The 22,786-nt window shown below is 35.4% G+C and overlaps 1 protein-coding gene and 1 pseudogene across 6 annotated transcripts in view; one reads left to right on the top strand and one right to left on the bottom strand.

The window, feature by feature from the left end:
- ERBB4 (erb-b2 receptor tyrosine kinase 4) overlaps positions 1–22,786 on the bottom strand; it is a 1,106,505-nt gene that overhangs the window by 912,449 nt on the left and 171,270 nt on the right. The gene's annotated exons all lie outside the window — the stretch shown is intronic.
- Positions 3,341–22,057, top strand: LOC144305784 (ATP-binding cassette sub-family F member 2 pseudogene; annotated as a pseudogene).

The raw sequence follows: 22,786 nt of genomic DNA, 5'->3' as shown, positions 1-22,786 counted from the left end.
TAGTGGGTGTTTCAGGTTAACTCAAAACTCTCACAATGAAACCCTAACCCCCAATACTCAGTGTGTGATTTAGTATTTAGTATTTAGTGTTAGGGCCTTCAAAGAGGTTATCAAGTTAAAATAAGGTCATTAGGGGGGCAGCCAGGTGGCTCAGCAGTTTAGCGCCGCCTTCAGCCCAGGGCCTGATCCTGGAGACCCGGGATCAAGTCCTGGAGACCCAGGATCAAGTCCCACGTCGGGCTCCCTGCATGGAGCCTGCTTCTCTCTCTGCCTGTGTCTCTGCACCTATCTCTCTCTCTCTCTCTCTCTCTGTCTCTCATGAATAAATAAATAAAACCTTTAAAAAAAAAAAAAAAAGATCAATAGGGTTGGGACTGGTATCCTTATAAGAAGAGGAAATTTAGGGCAGCCCGGGTGGCTCAGCGGTTTAGCACTGCCTTCAACCCAGATGTGATCCTGGAGACCCCACATCAGGCTCCCTGCATGGAGCCTGCTTCTCCCTCTGCCTGTGTCTCTGCTTCTCTCTGTGTGTCTCTCATGAATAAATAAATAAAATCTTAAAAAAAAAAAAAAAGAGGAAATTTAGACACAGAGACACCAAGGATGCACTGGGCGAGTGGAAAGACCACATGAGAACACAGAGAAGGTGGCCATCTGCAAGCCAAGGGAAGAATCCTCAAGAAAAAATATCCATGCTCCCACCTCAACCATGGAAATTTTAGACTCCAGAACTGAGAAAATAAATTTCTGTTGTTTAAATCATCCAGTTTGTGATATTTTGTTATGGCAGTCTTAGCAAACTAATATAAAGAGAATGAGTGACAGAAAGTGAATTTCTGATCTATTCCAAATAATATGTTTGGGAGGATGGTGATATTGATTTTTTGGATTAATTATTCCTTGCAAATATTTGAAGCAGTACTGACCAAATTTGGTACTAGCCACATGTGGGTATTCAAATTTAGATTAATCAAGATTAAATAAAATAAAAAATTTAGTTCCTTACCTATGCTGGCCACTTTTCAAGTACTTAACAACCACAATAGATGTCACAATAAAATGTTCATTTTCCTTATTTTTCCCAATAACTAAACACATAATCAGACATATATGAACATCTTGGTTGCTATGGATTATACCAACAGAGATAATCATGTTGCTAAAATCATACACCAGCAAATGACCCTCACATAAATGGATTAGCATTGAATCATCTTTCAAACAAAGAAAGTACTTTATAAAATAATGTTAATGGATGTACTAGATATGAAAACAGAAACCAAGACAAAAAGTTTTATCAATAGATTTTCTTCTTTTGGGAAACTAATAATTTATTGGAAAATATTTATCAACCAGACTGTTGGTTAAGATGCTAAATTAAAAAAAAAAAATTAGTTAAAATTGGTTACTCTCTTGCATGCATTAAATAAAATATATAAATGTATACATGTAATATCGTGAAAATAAATTTAATGAAACTTGATATGTAAAATAGCACCATCATTTTATACATTTAAGCTACAAAATTAAAGCAAAAATATACATCATTAATAAAACGCCTGTTAAAAAATCATTTTACTATGGTGAGTTGTTTGGCATACTGGAAACTTCCACAATTCCACTTTGAAAATCTAATGTAATGTTGTTCTGTGCCAAATAAAAAATTCAGACCAGTCTTGAGAGATAACTGTTTTTGTCAGCTTTGAATTCTCTGGCAATGAATGCATGGCTTTAAGTTTTAGATCTGGGACTCATTAAAAAATAATAAATCATTAGAAATTATTTTCTTTTTTTTAAGATTTTATTTATTTAATCATGAGAGACACACAGAGAGAGGCAGAGACACAGGCAGAGGGAGACTCAGGCTCCATGCAGGGAGCCCGACGTAGGACTCGATCCCCGGACTCCAGGATCACACCTGGGCTGAAGGCAGCACTGAACCACTGAGCCACCCGGGCTGCCCTAGAAATTATTTTCTAAACGGGTACCATATTTACCAGATAGTTTGCTATTATTTGTTTCCTGTGTACGTTCAAAAAAACTTCAACCCTAAAAGTCTATGTAGTATCTCTGAAACTGTTCACTAGAACAATCAAACAGATATTGAAAAAAAAAAAAAGGGAAGGGAATCTGTATTGAAATATATTCAGTAGACCAGTGTGTGAAAGGGAGTGGGGGGACAGAAAAATCTTGAACCATCAGGCTAGAGAGTTAAGTAAGAGTTAATACAGTCTCTAGGACAGATTCAACTAATATTTGTTATATCAGGACCAAACAACTAAGTCTGGGCAAGGGACTATGAGTGGAATTATCTGTTGTAGCTTCTGGGCCAATGCAGTTAAGAACCAGTGTACCTCAGTCTCTTTTTCTTACATGGTGATTTGGGAGACCACAAGTGCTACATGGTGTAGCCACAGGATGGAGAGAAGTAGTCTACCTGTATTGACCCTCTCAATGAGAGAGAAATAAGCCTTCATTCCTTTAAGCTTTTGTTACTTTTCAGAACATATATATCACTGCAGGATTTATATATAGCCTGGCTTATCCTGACCATGAATTTTATTTTTTTTATTCTGCAAATATATTTGTAATTAGTCTGTTTTCCATATGCAGTTGGCTAATCAAAAGAATACGACTATTGTATAAGTGAAACTTAAAGCAGCTGTCCCTAAGCAGTTTTACACAGATAAAGGTCTATACAGTTAGGAGCTAACATCAAGTTTAAACCTGGATCATGGGGATCCCTGGGTGGCTCAGCGGTTTGGCGCCTGCCTTTGGCCCAGGGCATGATCCTGGAGACCCGGGATCGAGTCCTGCGTTGGGCTCCTGGCATGGAGCCTGCTTCTCCCTCTGCCTGTGTCCCTCCTCTCTCTCATGAATAAATAAAATAAAAAAAAATAAAATAAACCTAGATCATGTGATACTTTGTTTTGTTTGTTTTATAAAAGTCTAATGTGACAAATTTTAAATATACAGAAAAGAGAGTAACAATGAGCCCCTATGAGCCTATGTTACACACTACTCCCTTTAATTAACATCTTTCTAACATCTTTTTTTGTAAGATAGAAGTGTTTTTTGTTTTGTTTTGTTTGTTTTGTTTTGTTTTGTTTTAATGCCAGTGTAGTTAACATACAGCATTACCTTAGTTTCAGGTATACATTATAGTGATTCAACAGTAGCACATATTACTCAGTGCTCATCAGATAAGTGTACTCTTAAGTCCCTTCACCTAGCACCCATTCTGGTCATGTGGTATCTTTTACTAATTGAAAAGCCCAAAGATTCTTGAGGGGCTTTGAGATTTTATTAAGTCCTAAGTAAAGAAGACCAGAGCCTTAACATGAGGAGGCGACGGGAAAGAAAAGTATATGGACGTTTTCAGATCAGATTCAGTGTGTTCTACCTATTGGTACTATATAACTTCAGAAATGTTTACATGAAAAGCAGAGGTACGTACGTGAAGTACATAATGACACACGCACATACATGCCCATGTATACATACACACATATAAAAACATATACAGGAACATATACATAAAAACATATATAGGGCAGCCCGGGTGGCTCAGTGGTTTAGCACCACCTTCGGCCCAGGGCCTGATCCTGGAGACCCGGGATCGAGTCCCACGTCGGGCTCCGTCCATGGAGCCTGCTTCTCCCTCTGCCTGTATCTCTGCCTCTCTCTCTCTCTCTCTAATAAATAAATCAAATATTTTTTATATATATATATATAAACATATGTATATGAGAAAACAACCTGAGTAGCACTCAGAGTCTCATTTTTTATACCAGCAATTTCACAAAAGAAAAGCTTTTTATCTTTAGACTCACCTCTCAAATCTGTTTACAGACATAGAGTGAGGTGGGGTTGCTCCCGAAAACCAGCATTGCCAGTATGGGGATATTCTGGAGTTAAGAGACTCTTTGATGCGTTTGCAGAAAGAGAAATGAGAAGGTAACTGAAAAACGAAAGTGGGTATAAATCATTTAATATTTCCAAGTGGCTTTTACAAACTAGAGTTGGACTTGGGAACATTTATATATCTGTTCATTTTCTTTTCCTTTGTTTCATTTTGTTTTCGGGAAGTTCCTATTAACCATATGTTGAATGCAAAGAGTTGTTCTAGACTTAATGATCTAATGTTGAATAAGGCAGTAATTCCTGTCCCCAGAAAACAGTGTAAGAGGGAAATGAGACTATGATATGTAATTTGTGTATCTAAAAATTACTGTCTATTAAAACTAATTTGAATAATTTCACAAAAGGTGACTTAGTATTTTAAAAACACAAGCTCTATTTTCAAGTTCAATTTTTAATGACATCTTTAATTCATAAATTACATTGGCATTTGATTCTTCATGTATCATTTTACTATGTGTAGGCTCAGGTGTTCTTACATTTTATGGACAAGATCATTACATCTTTGAGAAAATTCTGAAGAATAATAATGGCTTATTTTAAGAGGCTGAGGATTCTGTATTACAAAATCACAAGCAAACTATCAACATTAAATAAACTTCAAAATGGGCCTCCTCATGGCTAGTACAAAACTGGTCTAAAATATGAAGTTTGCTTCCTTTGGAAAGAAAAAGAGCCCTGATCTACAAACCCACTAAAGTCCTTAAGTAGCCACTGAAGGTTGCTGAGTGGCATTTGTCTAGCTTTAGCTTAACAGCTATAGAAAAACTCAAGAGAGATAAGAAATTGCCATGCTAAAGCTTCAGGCCTAACAATGCTGCTGGTTAGTCTCATAATTGTGAGCCCATTTTTTTTTCCCAGCTTCTCAAAAAAGACACTTTAAAATCTTATTATTATTACAATGTACTCCTAAATAGTCAACTTCTTAGTATGGAATTTATTACAGAATTTAAATAAAATCTAACTTTTAAAGGGTATATGTTACATTAACTATGATGGGGTTAAATATAGTACAAGAAATCAAAATTTTATATTAATAAGCATGGCTAAAGCACTGACAACTTACATATCACCTGTTCCCACCTCAACTTCCAACCTTTTCTCAAGAAGTTAACCATGTCAGTTGTAAGGGAAATTTATACTGTGCAGTTCAGGACCACTAGGGTTAAGGAAAAGCACCAAATAAAATTAAATGAATTCCCCTTTATATACAATAATATGGTTCAAATAAACTCCCAGAGGTAAAAACAGTTCTTTTTTATTCTTACAACTATATCCAACTTTGAACGTAAAAGCTATCCGACCTTTTCTGTAAGAAGCTGATTCTGTTAACAAGTTCGGTATCTTTAAATAATATTTGCTGCTCTAAACTGCTCATTGCAGACTGTTTTAGCCAGTAATTTGAAGGGGGGGCAACCATTTTGTTGCACTGATCCCCACAAACTACACAAATTACAAATATGATATAACAAGAGAAGAAGACATCATTAATCAAGTTATACATATTTCCTTCCATCACTGGGGAGAAAGGCCAGTTAGTCTGTCCCAGATACACCACCCTAAATGGTTTTTTATTCATGTTGGTTTACACAGAATAAAAAATCTAAAGGTTATACTGATGCTACGATTTGTTTCTTATTGCTCCTTCTCCTCCCAACAGTGAAATTATTTTAATCATCAAAAACGTAGTTCAAAAAAAGCATGTTAGTCACAATTTATCACTTAATATTTAAATCCTTGAAAGAAAAGTATTACTTTTTGTTGTATTCCATGCTTATCTAAATAACAAGTTAATACATTTTAACAACTTATTTTTACAACTCCCTAGGCAAATTCTCTAGTTTTTAATCATAAACTCATAGCAAGCACACTTGCTTTCCAGATAGACAGATGGACCCACATAAAAAAACCTTTTGTTTGATAAATTGTACTTACCAACTTTACCTCAGCACTTTAAATGCTCATGCTGAGGCCAATTACTTGAACATTACCTATCATACTATTTTCTACAGGAAAATAAAATGAATTGCTTGGTTTTGCTATCTTTGTAATGTGTTCATAGAAACATCTTATTAAGATGTTTTTAGATTCTAGGTTTTCTAAATCAAACATGAGTATATTTTGTTCTGTTAGCATCATTTAGAAGGACTTTGGTAACCTAGGCATTTAATTTTAAACATGATAATTTGAATTCTAATATACATAAATATCTCACAAATACTATGCATAATGGATGATATCAGTGTTTTATCTTTCAAAAATTAAATGGAGAAAGCTGATATTCCACAAGATAATGTGTCTCTCAGCTTTTGCTTCTTCCATTTCACTTTTGTTCACAACACAGATCCTTACTAATATTATTTCATTCAGAACAATTAATTTTAAAATAAAAAATGATTCGTTTTCTTTAAATATTTTGTCATTGCCTCTTTATAATAAATTATAAAGTTTCTTTTGATGGTGTCCTCCCACTCTTATGATAAATTGGTAAGATCAATTTAGTATACTTATCTATCTGTGAAGAAGGAATGAAATGAGAATATGCCTTTAAAAACAGTTACCGTGTGTGTGTGTGTGTGTGTGTGTGTGTGTGTGTTCACTTGTTAGAGATTAGTTGTGGAAAGCAGACCAAAGATAGTTAAGAAGAAATTTATAATAAATCTTCTAGAGCTTCATTTCATCAAACTTAATACTTGGAAATACTTCATCTTTCCCTTTTCCCATCTTCATTTCAGGGAAATATGCACTTGCCCACACTAAAGCCCAGGAACTGAAAATGGTTTCATAAACACGTCTGACATTTTCCTTTTACCAGACTCCTTTGCAATTGCTTAACAATGAAGAGTGCAGAAATGTAGCTTTCTATCAAAGGTACTGTGTGCTGCCCTGCACTGTGTGAGAGACTTGAAATTGTTCAGACCTACGGTCACTTGGATACTACATTACACTGCAAGAATATAGTAGTAGGTAAGCACAGTGGGGGGGGACAAAGTATCCTTTCTGAGCTGTGAGGGTTTAGATAATGGACAAACAATGATGGTTTTCATGGTGATGGATTCATTTGATTTTCACTGGCTTCACCCAGAATCTCCATTAGATTACTCTTGAACATAGTGTACTCAATTCCTTTCTTATTTGTCAAAGTACATTTTCTAGGCCAATCTTGCTTTTGAGAGTATTTCTAAATGGCTTTCTATAGATATCTTCAAGTTTCTAAAAAAAAAAAAAATTTGCTTGACAATATTAATATTCAAACATATCAACTATTATTTATATGTCCATTTCTGAGTAGAGTCATATCTTTCTATAACATGAACATATTTCTTTAAAAAAAAAAACTATGTTAATCTTTCCAATAGGATGATTCATAAAATCCTTAAATGACTTGTTTATCCATGTTATCTTACTATTATTTTAAAATATTATATATGCTTTTGTAGTTTTTCATAAGATCATTTTTTCTCTACATATTCTACATTTGTAGCCAGCAGAGTATCTGTTACCAAATAATACAGTCAATCTTCAGCTTGGTTCTGTCTGACAATATTCTGGTTTATCTCCTAAAATAGGGAAAAGTAAAGTACACTTGTAGAGCAGACAGTTTGTCTGAAAAATGTTCTGTTCAAGTAATAGAGGATTATAAATTTTAAAAAGGGAGTAAATTCTTATCATCTTATGTGGCATCTTAGCTAATTGTAACCTAGGTTTTTAATTTGAATCTCTTGGACATTAAGACTATGTATTTTTTAATTATTGGAATTATTTGTATATAGATACATATACACACACATATGTAGTAATTTTGTCTGAACTATGAACAATTTAAGTAATATGAAAGACTATAGCGTAGCATAGTCTTAATTGGACCAAAGATCACAGAAGTTAAATGCTGCCTGCCATTATCGACAATTTATTAAGAGTGAATTAAATAAGTAAAAAAAAAAATTCATGCTTTAATAATGTCTTAAGCAATCATTCACCAAAATTAAACACTGGATTCTGAATCTAACTTCAGTTATGAACCCTTGGGGTCAAAAGATGTTTATAACACATGATAAAAAAAAAAAAAAACTGTACTGAGTATAGATTAAGATAGTATACTGCCCTAACTTGTGGCATGAGCAATTGGTATAAATTATTCTATTTCAGTTACATTTCTGTACAAACCATTTAAAATTGCTTATGGGGGGTGCCTGGCTAGCTCAGTTGGTGGAACTCATGACTCTGGATCTTGGGGTTGTGAGTTTGAGCCCCATGTTGGGTGTAGGGGTGTTTGAGTTACATAAAAATTTAAAATTGCTTATGAGAATTCTTCCTCCGGAGATCCAGAGGATGGGAGGGACCGGGAATAAAGCACTGCAAATCATATTTTGCCAAGCAATTTCACCATAACTATTGTTCTAAAAACAACAAAGCCTTCAACCACAAGACCATTTTTAAAAGTCTTGACTGACAATACCACTCCCTATTTATTAACGTCACCGGTTCTAAATTTGATATGTGCCATCAAATCAGAAATAATTATTTAAAAACTTGGAGGTATATCTTTAAATATATTATACATTTTAATTACATTTTAAAATATATATTTTTCCTTTATAGAAAATCAGATGATGTGTATTAAGAGAACAATTTTCTATTCTGCCTAAAGGTTTAGCAATGTATATGTCACAAAGTGGAAGGTTTGGAGGAGAGTCAACCAATAAAATCTATACCGAATTGCTGAACATGAATTTCCAGGGTTTTATTTTTGGCTAATGCATCCCTTTTTTCCTGGTTTCCAACCTCACAGAAAAGAAGAGCAGAGGGCTGGCAAACACTGGCTTAATTATCCCCATCAGTCTCAGAGACAAGGCGCTTAAGAGTTTTAGCTGCTGTAAACACTCCCCTGATAGCAGATAAGGAATCTGCTGAAAGGCGGTTTTGTCTGGGGAAAACCTTAGGGGCACAGCAGTTAATCATTAGTGCAATATTGTATATGCATTACTACATCAAAGGAAACAGAACCCAATATTCTATTGTGAAGATTTTCTGTGTTTTCTTAAAGGTAAGAAAACTCATGCTAACCAGAGAAAAGATTTTTTAAAATTACATTTGCTGCAGAAACAAAGAATATTCTACTCTTCTTTTTTTTTTTTTTTTTTTCTTTTCCTCCAAGAGAGAATGTCATTATTGGTTTGGTTTTGTTCTGTTTTAATATGTGCCCACGGGGATATACAAAGTTTCCACTGAAGTCAAAGATGTAACTTTTGTCTCAAAAAGAATTTGCACCTTTGTATGTAAACGCACTGCTCAGAACCCAGAATATCACATAACCTTATTTTATCAAGACACTAGAAGTAAGCCAATGTTCTTCTTCCGTATCAGCACTCTGTTAGTCTAGGATCTATTTGTGGAAAACTGACCCTTCACTATCCCTGACAAAGAACCTTTCTATCACTTCAAAATGAAGGCATCCACAATGACCTCCTATTTGTAAAACTTAATAGACTTTTCATAGTCCCACAATCAGAGAATCTTGGAGGCTTCCAGAGTGTTCATAATACCTTTCCAGAGCTAACTTCCAATCTTTCTCAGCCATTCTGCTACTGTGCACAAGTAAAACAAAACTTTACGGTGTCATACACTCCTCGCCCTTTCCCATACCCTGGCCTCAATACAGGACTTCTGATTGCATATCTATCCTCCAGCCCCCATTTCTACAGGTCTACCTTTCCTGGAACCTCCAAGTTTCATATCTAAATCTCTTCACAAACCATCTGTTATTGCTTCCCTGTGGCAATCGGAAATAATCTCTGTTTTTCCCTTTCAAATTCTTTAAGCAACTTTATGTCTTAGTAATAATATCTGTTCTAATATTTAGTACATTATGGGTCAGAAGTCAGTGTTGTTACATGACTGAACTTAGTAGACACTGTCTATTTTTGTTAATGACCGTGGTATAAATATTTTGTGGGATTTTAAGAAGAGTAAGACAATTATTTTCCATCACAGAAAGTGGTCATCTTCAATATTTCTAAGTTTCTTAGAGAAGAAAAATAAACTAACATTAAATAGGGTATTTTAATATGCAGCACATACTTTTTGAATTGGCCATAATTTGAGTTGTAATCGAAAAATTTCCCGGGAGAAACAATTTCTAAACAAATAGCAGTTATGAAGAGGTTAAGTCTGTTTAAACTGTTAAGTTTTACAAATGTGTCCTCTCAAATGTATCCCAGTGCCATCCTTAAACCCTATAAAGATTTTTTAAACTATGGAAAAGTTTCAATATAAACCAGCTTTTGTATAACAAAATTTTAATATGGTGCATATGATTAAATGAATAAAGTCTTAACTATCTTGATTTTAGTTCTTCAAGAAGATTCTGTATCATGTGGGTCAAATATATCACTTGTCTAGACATCACTGGTCAAATAGACGAGCCTTCAAGGAGGTTCTACATTAGTTGGGTCAAATGCACTACTTGTCTAGACATCACTAGTCAAACAGACTGAATAAATATTTCAGACTGAATGAGCATTGATTTCTCTCAGAAGGCTGACCTCAAGACAGAGTGGCTCTTTCTGAAGTTGGTATATTCAAGAGGAGATATTTTGAATATGTGCTGTAAAGCAAATATCATAACTGAAATTTTGACCTTCAAGAGCACACTGCACTTCAGAATATTATTATAAATCAACTCTTTCACTTGCATTCGTATAATCAATAAAAAAATTTGGGCCAGACTTTCTATACTAGAAAACAAAATCCATAGTGCAGAGAATGCATGCTTAGAAGAAAGCTTTTCTATAGCTATTTTAGAATAATAGTTAGAGCCAGGGGTTTGTAGCTTGCAGTCACTAATTTGAAATATATTTCTGGCAACTATAGCTATATTGCCTTAGGCAAATTATTTAACCACCATGATTCTCAATCACTTGTCCACAAAAAAAAGGATAATAATATCTATTTGGCAATGCCTGGCCCATGGTTATCATAACATCATTTGATTAATATGGAAAAGCAGAAATATGAAAGTTTTTCTATACTTTGAAAAGAGGAGTAGAACAGGATAACTAGCTTTTCTAACCCAAGATATTGAAGCCATGGGTAAAAGAGATAAACATAAATTATACTAAATCACAACAAAATGGATCTGGATTCATTCTTTTTCTTTTTTTTTTTCATTCTTTTTCTATATATACTAATAAAAGATTATGAAAATTAAAATTTAAATCAATAATATAAGGGAAATACACTTATTCAGGCATATACATTTGCACCATCAAATTCATTATATACTGTAATACTCTGATACTTTTGGGTGTATCAACATTTTACATATAAGTGTATCTTTTACATGATCAATATATAATATCTTAATAAGCATTTTAATAGATAGAATATGTACAATAAATTGTAGCCATAGAAGGCATACAATTGTATAGGCATAACATTTAAAAATAGTTTCATGTAGAAAAATTTTTCCAGATTATAAAAATATTTGAGATAAATAATTGAACATTTCAAAGAGTTGTAAAAAAAATCTCATTTTTAGCTACACATATTTTTCTACTCTGTTATTATAAAGTTTTTTTGTTTTTTTGTTTGTTTTTTTATTTTTTTATTTTTTTTATGATAATCACAGAGAGAGAGAGAGAGGCAGAGACACAGGCAGAGGGAGAAGCAGGCTCCATGCACCGGGAACCCGATGTGGGATTCGATCCTGGGTCTCCAGGATCGCGCCCTGGGCCAAAGGCATGCGCCAAACCACTGCGCCACCCAGGGATCCCAAAGTTTTTAATTCAATAGCTATGTTTCTGTTTTTCTTTATTGGTAGAATCTAGCAAAATCATGACTTCCAAATATTTAACTAATTCCAACAAGATACTAAAATAAAGGCTTAATTTGAAGTCAAAATAAGTTAAACAAAGGAACAAGCCAATTCAGCTGCTAATTTTAAAGAAAAGATAATAGCACTTATAATATATGCTCTTATAGATCATCAACAATGTGTTTTACTTTTTTAGGCATATACTCATATATCATTTCTATTTAGGTACAAATCCATTTTGATATGCTAGAAATTTGTTTCCGCTCTTTAAAAATTAATACAATCTGACTAGTAAAGAGAAAACATAAAACTGTCATTTAAGCTATATAATATGATTTTTTCTCCTGATACTTATCCCTAATACACTCATAGACTTTGATGAGTTGCAATACCAAATAATGCTATATCTCATTCTTAAACTTTAAAATGGCTTATGAATAGCCATATTTCCCAAATAGAAAACTTCATTAATATCATGACATAGTCACTGCCAATACAATCTTCAGTGTATAAGAAATAATTCAATAGAAATGTTATATAAAATTTTGCAATTTTGATCTCAGAGCAACAAGAATTTAACTCAGAAAACATACAACTGTGTATCTATATATTCCTCTCATAGACAAAGTTATACTTTTTAAAAGACCTGTAATTTAACAGGTCTAATTATAAAAATTGAAATTTAATTATGATATACAATTCCCAAATGTCATTTGTAGTCCGTTTATCTGATTTTTTCCCATCTGAGCCATCATAATTAAAAAGATATTTTACATGCCTACAAACACATATAAACACTTGAATTCAAAACATGAAAAACTTTATTTGCTGATTGCATATTATATGTGTTGGCTAAAAAATGACCAAGAGCAGATATTACATTTAACATTTTAAAATATATTCCATTATAATTAGAATACAAGGTATATACACCAGAGTCATACTTATGTGATGATAACCTATATTTTTAAAATTTAAATATTGTTAGATAATATAATTTAAAAAGGTGTATAATTTTCATAATTGTACAATTAAATGGCATATGCAAACTTTTCTGCATAATATACAATACAAAGAGAATTTATTTTCATTATATCTTTTTAAGACATTATTATGGAAAAAATCATTTTGGTATAACTAAAGTTAGGTACTAAAATAAACAGATATTTGACTGATAATTGTTTTACCTCATTATTATTGACAAAAGAAATACATTGTATATTCTTCATTGAAAAGTAAAATATATGGATGACAAATAAAAAATCTAATACAATCATTATTTTGCTGAATTATAAATATTTTGAATGTTATAGTCTCATTTATCATGAAACTTTAAATCTAACAATAAACTTAGATAAGAATAAACCAAAGCCAGCTATCTATTTAAAAGACAAATTAAAATAATTTACACTTGAGAGCAAATATATTTAAGACAACTGCATTTGTTGTTTTCTTAAAAAAAAAAAAAAACTTGCATATTTATTTGGAAAGCAGTTGCATAAACATTGGTCAAATGAATCAATTTATATAAGAATTTACACTGGAATACAATTTTGTTGCATTTTTCAATGCAAGAGAACAAATAAAAGTGTACATTTTATCTACTTGAGTAAACCGATACATGTAATAATATCACCTGTTTAGCTGTGCAAAGTAACTGATCTTTCATGTTTAAATGGACACATTAGTACCAAGTAAGCATAGGCATAATCTATCAATAGTTAAAAATATATATATTTAATTTCTCAGCTTTAGGATATGTACTTTATCTTCTTTTTCAACCTACTGTGAAATTATACCACAGCTAAACCAGCCTCTATGAAAGCTTATATTCAGATTTTTAAATCTTTCTAGAACTACCAACTTCTTCTTCTTCTTCTATAGATTTGAACTTGACTCACAGATATCACATAGGTAATGGGAAGGAGATCCAGGGTATAAGTAAGTATACTTATCGATGCTAATATGTTGAATATTTTAAGAGAAATCATGAAACCCATGTAGTTGGCACTCTGGAATGGCACCATTCCACAAGTCCTAAAAAAATATACTTGGCAGTTTATTGAAGAATCTAGACCTAGTAAAAATTCACTTCAAATGTGGAATACTGCATATCTCAATATTGAGCTACAACTTCTTACTTTGGTTTTGTTGAGTAGTTCTAATTCCTTCTGCAATTAGCCATTCTTTTGAATCAACCTAGCATACAGCTAGTTGATTGTTTAGGGAGATGAGAGGAAAGAGATGGGATAATACTCGGGAAGTGATTCAGAGCATGTATTGCCAAAATTTTTTACACTGTGCATGCTATGCTTTTCCAAGTTGTCCTGTGCCCAATTAGAATCTGTTTTTTTTTCTTTCAAAAAAATGAATTTCTGTCTAAAGCCCCTTGACTCCTACTAGTGCTAATAAAGAATTCTCAGTCAGCAATTTGCAGAGTAGGGAAGCCAGGGATAATACAACTGGGCAGCCTTTACAAGCAAAACAAAACACCAAAGAAAGGGAATAAAAAGGCTGACAAACAATGTAAGCTCTCCCATAAGGTTCATACTTATTTTTCCCCGTTTAAATGTACCATTAAAAAGCTGAATCAGCTGTGACCATAATGATACAAAGTTTTGATTATTATGGCAAATTATACCTTCTCTATTCAGGAGAGGGCAAAAAAGTTTTGTGGCTCATCAAAAGAAGCTGGGAGTGAGAGCCAAGGCCACTGACACTTGTGGTTGCAGATTAAGCTGTGAGCAGACTCTAAATAAATTCCATTCTCCCCCATCCCCAAAATACACTATTCTGGCTATTAAGACTGACTTGCATTCTATGCATGCCAGTACTCTATCCATTCAGGATCACTTATTTCAGTGGGAGACAGGGAGGGCAGTCTTCTGAATTAGGAAGCTGTAACAGATTAGTTTTGTGTGTGTGTGCGTGTACGTGTGTGTGCGTATAACAGACTGCTAACTATGAATGATTACAGTCTCTGCTTCAAGCTTAAATAAATCACATAATTTGTGAAAGTCAAAATCTTTTTAAGTGAAAAAAAAAAGGGTTGAAAAAATATGTTTGCTTGTAATTTCTGAACCCGGAATTAGCCTTTCTGTCATCTAGAATACGTAACTAATATCATTCTTTGAGAATCACAAAATAAGATTTTCAAAGACATATAATTAAATTAGCCAAACAAAAATTTTCAAAGATATATAAGCTTACATAAGAATAAAACACCCAAATTATCCTGTGAACTCTTTGATTTTCTTGATTAAATGAAGTTTTCTTTTTGTGCTGATGAGGTTTTTTAAAAGCTGTTTTGGAAAATGTGTTCATTCTCATTTAGAGCAGAAATAAGAATACATAAATCATAAGCCTTAGAGGAAAACATGAAGCAAAAAAGTTATAACAATGCAAAGAAAGCTGTAACAATTCTCAGATGAAATTATAGAAAATGAAACAATATTAAGGACCATAAACCAAATATCATTAAAAGTATTGACAATCTATTGCAAATTCAGCACTATCACTCAAACTGAATTAACTACAAGTACAGAAAATAAAAACTTATAACTTCATTTCAAACTTAATTTTAATAAAAGTATTTTTCCATTACAAACAATTTAATGGGGTAAAAAACTAAAATAACAAGTGCATATAGGATACAAATAGTCTTTGATAAGTCAGTAAAATCTGTTTCATATTTAATGATATCCTTGCACCATTTTATACATGTTTAACACTCTTCCATCTATATATCAAAATAATGTTTTCAAGCTAACTAGCACACAAAGAGCAAAAAATATGTTTAAATTTTCTAAAATTTGTATAACCACAAGCATATGTTGATGAGAATAGCTTTTTTTTTCAAAGATTTTATTTATATATTCATTAGAGACACACAGAGAGAAGCAGAGACACAGGCAGAAGAAGAAACAGGCTCCCTGCATCAGGAGCTTGATGTGGGACTTGATCCCAGGACCCTGGTATCATGCCCTGAGCTGAAGGTACACTGACATACTCAACCATAGAGCCACCCAAGTGTCCCAAGAATAGCTTCCTATTGAGGAAAACTGTCTTTACTCAGTTGTTTCTTGAAGGCAAAAAGCCTGCCCAGTCATATCAGCCAAATTCACAATGGCAATTCAGTACATGACATACACAGCCCCTTCAGATCCAATAAAATCCTCTACATATGTGTCACATGTCATTCAGTGGCAATGAGGTCACGAAGGCAGGTATCACCATTTCAAAGCACAAGTGTTCTAAAGAGACATAAATTCGATTGACAAAATCTGCTTAGACACTATTTACATACTATTTACAAAATAAGAATGAACTTGAAACAGGTATTCTAATACTAATTCTAATATTGTCTCTGATGCTCACTATGGTGTATCTGATATAAACCACAATTACATTAAGAATCTTGACAGTTTTCATTTTGTAGCTTGGTAAGACTGCAAATATCACTTTCTCACAAAGCAATAATGAAGTAAAATGACAATTAGGTTATTATCTCAGCTTCATTAAATAGCTTACCTCTCACAGAGGATATAGAAGTTATGGGGGGAGGGGGGGAGAAAGAACATTGACCTTGACTAGCTCTGTGGTACAAATTACACCTTTCAATATTAAGGATATAAAGATTCTTTACAGGAAAGCTTGGGATCATGGAGTATACAGATTTGGTCAGCAAGGTCTACAGCTACCACACTGTTGAGCTCTTGGAAAAGGTTGTTATAAAAAGAGTAAATGAGAACAGATTTCTGTTAATATTTCTAAATTATTTTTTCAATAATGATACACATCTTGCTCACAAGAGTATCACTAATAAATGTAAGGACACATAACTTAGAACATGTAGTATCCCTATTTGAATAATATAAAAATTGCTTTAAAATTTTTTTCTGCATTCAGTTTTATGGATTAAAATCATATGAATAAAAAAGAACAGATGTTTGTTTAAATAGATTTCAACTGTTCCACAAAATTTTATCAAAGTCATGAAGGCATTCAATAGTATGTTTTTATTAATGATGATTAATTACAGTTGTATAAATTAACCTGAAATTAATAAAATCTCTCTGTAGTGGACTGAATTGGGTTCCTTAAAAATTTATATGTTGAAGGCCTAACCCCTAACATGATTGTATTTGGATATAGGGCCTTTAAGAAAATAATTAAGATTAAATGAAGTCATAATGGTAGGACATCATCTAATAGGACTAGTTTCTTTATAAGAAGAGAAAGAAGGAAAATAAGGAAGAAGAAGAAGAAGAAGAAGAAGAAGAAGAAGAAGAAGAAGAAGAAGAAGAAAGAAGAAGAAGAAGAAGAAAGAAGAAGAGGAGGAGGAGGAGGAGGAGGAGACGACACTAGAGATGTCTCTCTCAATCTCGTGCACATAGGAAGACCCATATGTGGACACAGAGAGAAGACAGGCATTTAAAAGCCTAGCTGAGGGGCACCAGGGTGGCTTAAAGGGTTAAGTGTCTGCCTCAGGCTCAGGTCCTGACCCCAGGGTTCTGGGATAGAGCCCTGCATCAGCTCCCTATTCAGCAGGGAGCCTGTTTCTTCCTCTCCTCCCTCCTTGTGCTCTCTTACTCAAATAAATAAATAAATAAATAAATAAATAACCAAAAAAAGTTAAACAAATAAAATAAAAGCCTACCAGGGGTGCCCAGGCAGCTCAATCAGTTAAGCATCTAACTTGATTGCAGCTCAGGTCATGATCTTAGGGTCCTGGGACCCATCCCTCTGGGGCTCCATGGTAAGTTAGGAGGAATCTGCTTGAGGATTCTCTCTTTCCCTGTCATTCTGCCCTTTCCACTGCATTCTCTCTCCCTCTCTCTCTCTCTCAAATATATATATTTAATATATATTTTTTATTAAAAAATAAAAATAAAGTAAATAAAAGCCTAGCAGAGACAACTCTCAATAAAGCTGCGTGGCTGGTACCTTCACCTTAAAATTGCAATCTCCAGAACTATTAGAAAATAAATTTATGTGTCTAAGTCACTCTGCCTGTGGGATTCTGTTATGGCAGTGCAAGCATACTAATATAGTCTCCAGAAATACTAGTTTTTGTCGTGTAAACACTTAGATGTACAAGGCAGAGGAGTCATTTAATCTCTCTGAACCTGTTTCTTTGTTTGTAAACTGAGAAGGCCAAATTAACTCAGGGATGGTAAATATAAGACACACATGACAGCACTCTTTTACTTTTTCCTCGCTCACAGTAGACAAACTATTCCTGGTAATCATTACCAGTCAATGGGAATTGTCTTTTGAGATGAGGCCAATCATCACACCCAGCTTGGAAGATGCATAAGGTCTGCTATAGGACTAGCACTATAGGACTCTACTTCTCAAAATGTGGCTCACAAACCAGCAGCAACAGCAGCAGTAGCACCTGAGAAGCTCATGAGAAATGCAGTCTCAGACCTGAGACCAACCTTCTGAACAAGATCTGCATTTTAACAATCTTTGCAATGGACATCGAAGTTTGCAAAGTACTGATCTAGGATTCAGAAGTTTCTAAAACGAAAGTTGCTAAAATACCCAGGCCACAAGCTAAACAAGGCCCGTTTTATATTTTGTTTGGCTTCTATGCTGTTTAAAATTCTCAAATTACTTGTAAAGCTTAAAAGTGGGGAGAGAGTTCATAAAAAGATATTAATTTCTTGATAAATTAGAAGCTCATGTAAAACTGGGCTAATATTTTTTGCATGGTACTAGCTGGAACCGAGTGGCATTGCCTCTTTCAGTACAAGACATTACATTTTTCCCGTGACAGGGTTGATTGTACTTCTCTTCATTTACTTATGTTATCTGTGTGGCCGTGTTATGCATTTGATTTTGTAATCCTTATACTTAAATTTCCTTTCCTTCCACATAGCATTGAAAGAAAACACAAAAAGGAAACATTTTAAAGTAAGAGATCTTAAAAGATACAAGTATATATCCAAGATTAAAATTTTTTTTGATAATTTTTAATTTTCTATTATTTATTCTTTACCAATATCAATTTTCTTTGATCTGAAACTTAACATTACTTTAATGATAAAATATGTTTTATAGTATGCATCTGATTAATCCATTGGAGACACTTTATTTAATCTAGATTTCTAGCAGTGTAGATTTTTTTTTCTTGAAAGGAATATACTAATTTTGTTCAAAGTAGGTAGTATTTTTTTTTTTTGTCTTAGAAAATCATTTTTAAAATCCTACCTCTTGAAATCTTTTAGGAGCCTGAGAAATGTAGAAAATAAAATGAAGAATTAAAGAAACATATAGATAAAACAGATAAATTAATAAAATGATTAGTTGACCAAAGATGAAATGTGGAAGAGTATAAGACATCAGCCTGGAGAATGACACACATTTAGTCACGGTAACTCTCATTGATAGCTACTTGGAAATATAAGGGAATTAATCATAAGATATATCACTTTAAAGATATTTTTATGGAAGTTTTAAAAAGTGCTATATAAAATATCCTGGGCCTTGAATTTTAAACTTTTAGGGGTAATGAATTTCATTGAAATTAATGGAAATTAAGAAAATGTATAACATATTGGTAATATTATTCTCATTTTTACTTCCCATTACTTTAGGAATCTTATCTTCCTACTCTCAAACCCCAAATCTTATTAATATTTTAATGTTCAGAATCACGAAAGCCATTTACATTTCTGTTAAAAAAACATAACCCTTGGGCCTTGATTGCCTTAAATACTGTATGTATTTGTTCACATAGTTTCAACCGTAATGTCAATAGCAACAAATAATAGATTTTTATCAGGTCTATTTATTCAAGTTCTTATTCTTCAACTTATCAAATATCAAAAATTTGCACCAATAAGTTTCCTAAAACTGAATATACTTATTACCTAATTTTATTACCCCACATAACAAATTATTATTTTTTTCTTAGCTGGCTGTTAATGTAATAAGCATTGTAATCTTAAAAATCACTGCAGTGCCTGGGTAGCTCAGTTAGTTGAGTGCGACTTTTAATTCCAGTTTAGGTCATGAACTTCGCGTCTTGGGATTGAGCCCTGTGTCAGGCTCAGCGGGCGTCTGCTTGGGTTTCTGTCTCTCTAGATTCCCCTATCCCCTGCAATCTCTCGCTTTCCAAAAATAAATAAATAAATCCTTTAAAAAAAAATCACTGGAGATTAATTGAATATAAATTAGAAATAGGTTGTGACAGAGGCTGAGCAGTGAGGCCCAGCTCCCTGTAAGAACACTTTCGTACCCCTGTGGTTCATCACCACGCCCTCTGACCTGGCCAAGAAGAAGGCAGCCAAAAAGAAGGAAGCTGCCAAAGCACAACAGCGGCCCAGAAAGGGACACGAGGAAAATGGAGATACTGTCACAGAACCACAGGTGGCAAAGGAGAAAAATGAGGAGGCCAATGGCCAAGAGACCACAGAAGTGGATTTTCTGACCAAGGAGCTAGAGGACTTTGAGATGAAGAAAGCTGCTGCTTGAGCTGTCACTGGTGTCCTTGCCTCTCACCCCAACAGCACTGCAGCCCACATTATCAACCTCTCCCTCACCTTTCATGGTCAAGAGCTAATCAGTGACACCAAAAGGAATTAAACTCGGGCCATCATTATGGCCTCATTGGCTTACATGGAATTAGAGAGTCCATGCTGCTCTCTGCTACTGGGAAACGGGAAGTGCCCACCCCTGAGCACACTGACATCTACCATCTGACTCAGGAGATGCCCTCTAGTGACAAGACACCCTTGTAGTGTGTGATGGAAGTCGACACAGAGCAGGCCATGCTGGAGAGGGAGGCTGAGCAGCTGGCTCACGAGGATGCTGAGTGTGAGAAGCTCATGGAGCTCTACAAGTGACTGGCGGAGCTGGATGTTGACAAGGTGGAAATGAGGGCTTCCCGGAACCTGCATGGACTGGGTTTCATTCCTGCCATGCAGCGCAAGAAGCTGAAAGACTTCAGTGGGGGCTGGAAAATGAGGGTTGCCCTCGCCAGAGCCCTCTTCACTCAGCCCTTCATGCTGCTCCTGGACAAGCCCACCAACCACCTGGATCTCGAGGCTTCTGTGTGGTTGGAAGAAGAATTAAAGACTTATAAGCACATCCTGGTCCTCGTCTCCCATTCCCAGGACCTTCTGAATGGTGTCTATACCAACATCATTCATATGCACAACAAGAAACTGAAGTATTACATGGGTAATTATGACCAATATGTGAAGACACTGCTGGAGCTGGAGGAGAACCGGAAGAAGAGGTTTCACTGGGAGCAAGATCAGATTGCACACATGAAGAACTACATTGCTAGATTTGGTCATGGCAGTGCCAAGCTGGCCCTGCAAGCCCAGAGCAAGGAGAAAACACTACAGAAAATGATGGCATCTGGACTGACAGAGAGGGTCGTGAGGGACAAGACACTGTAATTTTATTTCCCACCATGTGGCAAGATTCCTCCACCTGTCATTGTGGTGCAAAATGTGAACTTCAAGTATACAAAAGATGGGCCTTGCATCTACAACAATCTAGAATTTGGTATCAATCTTGATACATAAGTGGCTCTGGTGGGGCCCAATGGAGCAGGGAAGTCAACTCTTCTGAAGCGGCTAACTGGAGAGCTACTACCCACTGACAGGACCATCCAAAAACACTCTCATGTCAAGATAGGGCGTTACCATCAGCATTTACAAGAGCAGCTGGACTTAGACCTCTCATCTTTGGAGTACATGATGAAGTACTACCCAGAGATCAAGGAGAAGGAAGAAATGAGAAAGATCATTGGAAGATATGGTCTCACTGGGAAACAGCAGGTGAGCCCAATTCGGAACCTGTGTATGGGCAGAAGGGCCGAGTGTGTCTGTCCTGGCTGAGTCCGCACACGCTCTTTCCGGACGAGCCCACTAACCACCTGGATATCGAGACCATCGACGCCCTGGCCGATGCCATCAATGAGTTTGAGAGGGGTATGATGCTGGTCAGCCATGATTTCAGACTCATTCAGCAGGTTGCCCAGGAAATCTGGGTCTGTGAGAAGCAATAACCAAGTGGCCCGGAGACATCCTGGCCTACAAGGAGCACCTCAAGTCCAAGCTGGTGGGCGAAGAGCCCCAGCTCACCAGGAGGACCCACAATGTGTGAGCCTCTGCCTGGGCTGGGCCGGGCCTTTGGGGCCACACTCCTGCATTGCTGCAGTACTGCTCCCCAGCCCCTCCCCAGCCCCTCCCCTGCCCCCACCTGCCTTAGCCACACTCTGTGATCTTATCTACAGCTGGATAGTACCTGTCCGGCTCCTGTCCTTCCAGTTACTTTTGTCCATGTCTGGACTTGGCTGGCTGTTCTGTCAGCACCTTGCTGGTTACTGACCTGACAGGGATGCAGCCAGAGGCACCTGAGGGTCAGCCTAACGGCCCACATCCTGGGCTGGCCTGTGAAAGAGCTTAGGGTCCTTCTCTGGGCTTTGGTGATGTTGGAAGAATACCCCCCAGCCCACTGCCCCCATTCCTTTCTGCTTCGGGTTTGGAGCTCTGGACCAGGGCTTTAGTCCTGGTTGGTTTTTAAATACTTATTTAACAGTGTAACTTTTAGACCTGCGTGACATCCACAAAGTGTCCAATAAAGAAAGAAGAAGCCATAAACAAACTAGAAATAGCAGTAGAACATGTTACCAACTCCCAGCACTTTTTCAAGGAATGCCTGCTTCCTATGTGCACATACTGCACATTTTCAACGTCCAGCCTCAATTGGCAAAGTTGCTCATGGTTGTCCCCCATCTTGCTGGACTTACCGGCACCTGCCTCTTAAAATCCTCCCATGTACTATTTCCAGATTCATCTTTACATATCACTATTACCATAACACTTTCCTATTTAAGCATCACTATCTGTTCCCTTACTACTTTATTTTTTTTTTTAATTTTTTTTTTATTTATGATAGTCACACAGAGAGAGAGAGAGAGAGGCAGAGACACAGGCAGAGGGAGAAGCAGGCTCCATGCACCGGGAGCCCGACGTGGGATTTGATCCCAGGTCTCCAGGATCGCGCCCTGGGCCAAAGGCAGGC

Source organism: Canis aureus, chromosome 36, assembly GCF_053574225.1.
Source record: "Canis aureus isolate CA01 chromosome 36, VMU_Caureus_v.1.0, whole genome shotgun sequence".
Classification (NCBI taxonomy): Eukaryota; Metazoa; Chordata; class Mammalia; order Carnivora; family Canidae; genus Canis; species Canis aureus.
This window is presented reverse-complemented; position numbering and strand designations above follow the sequence as displayed.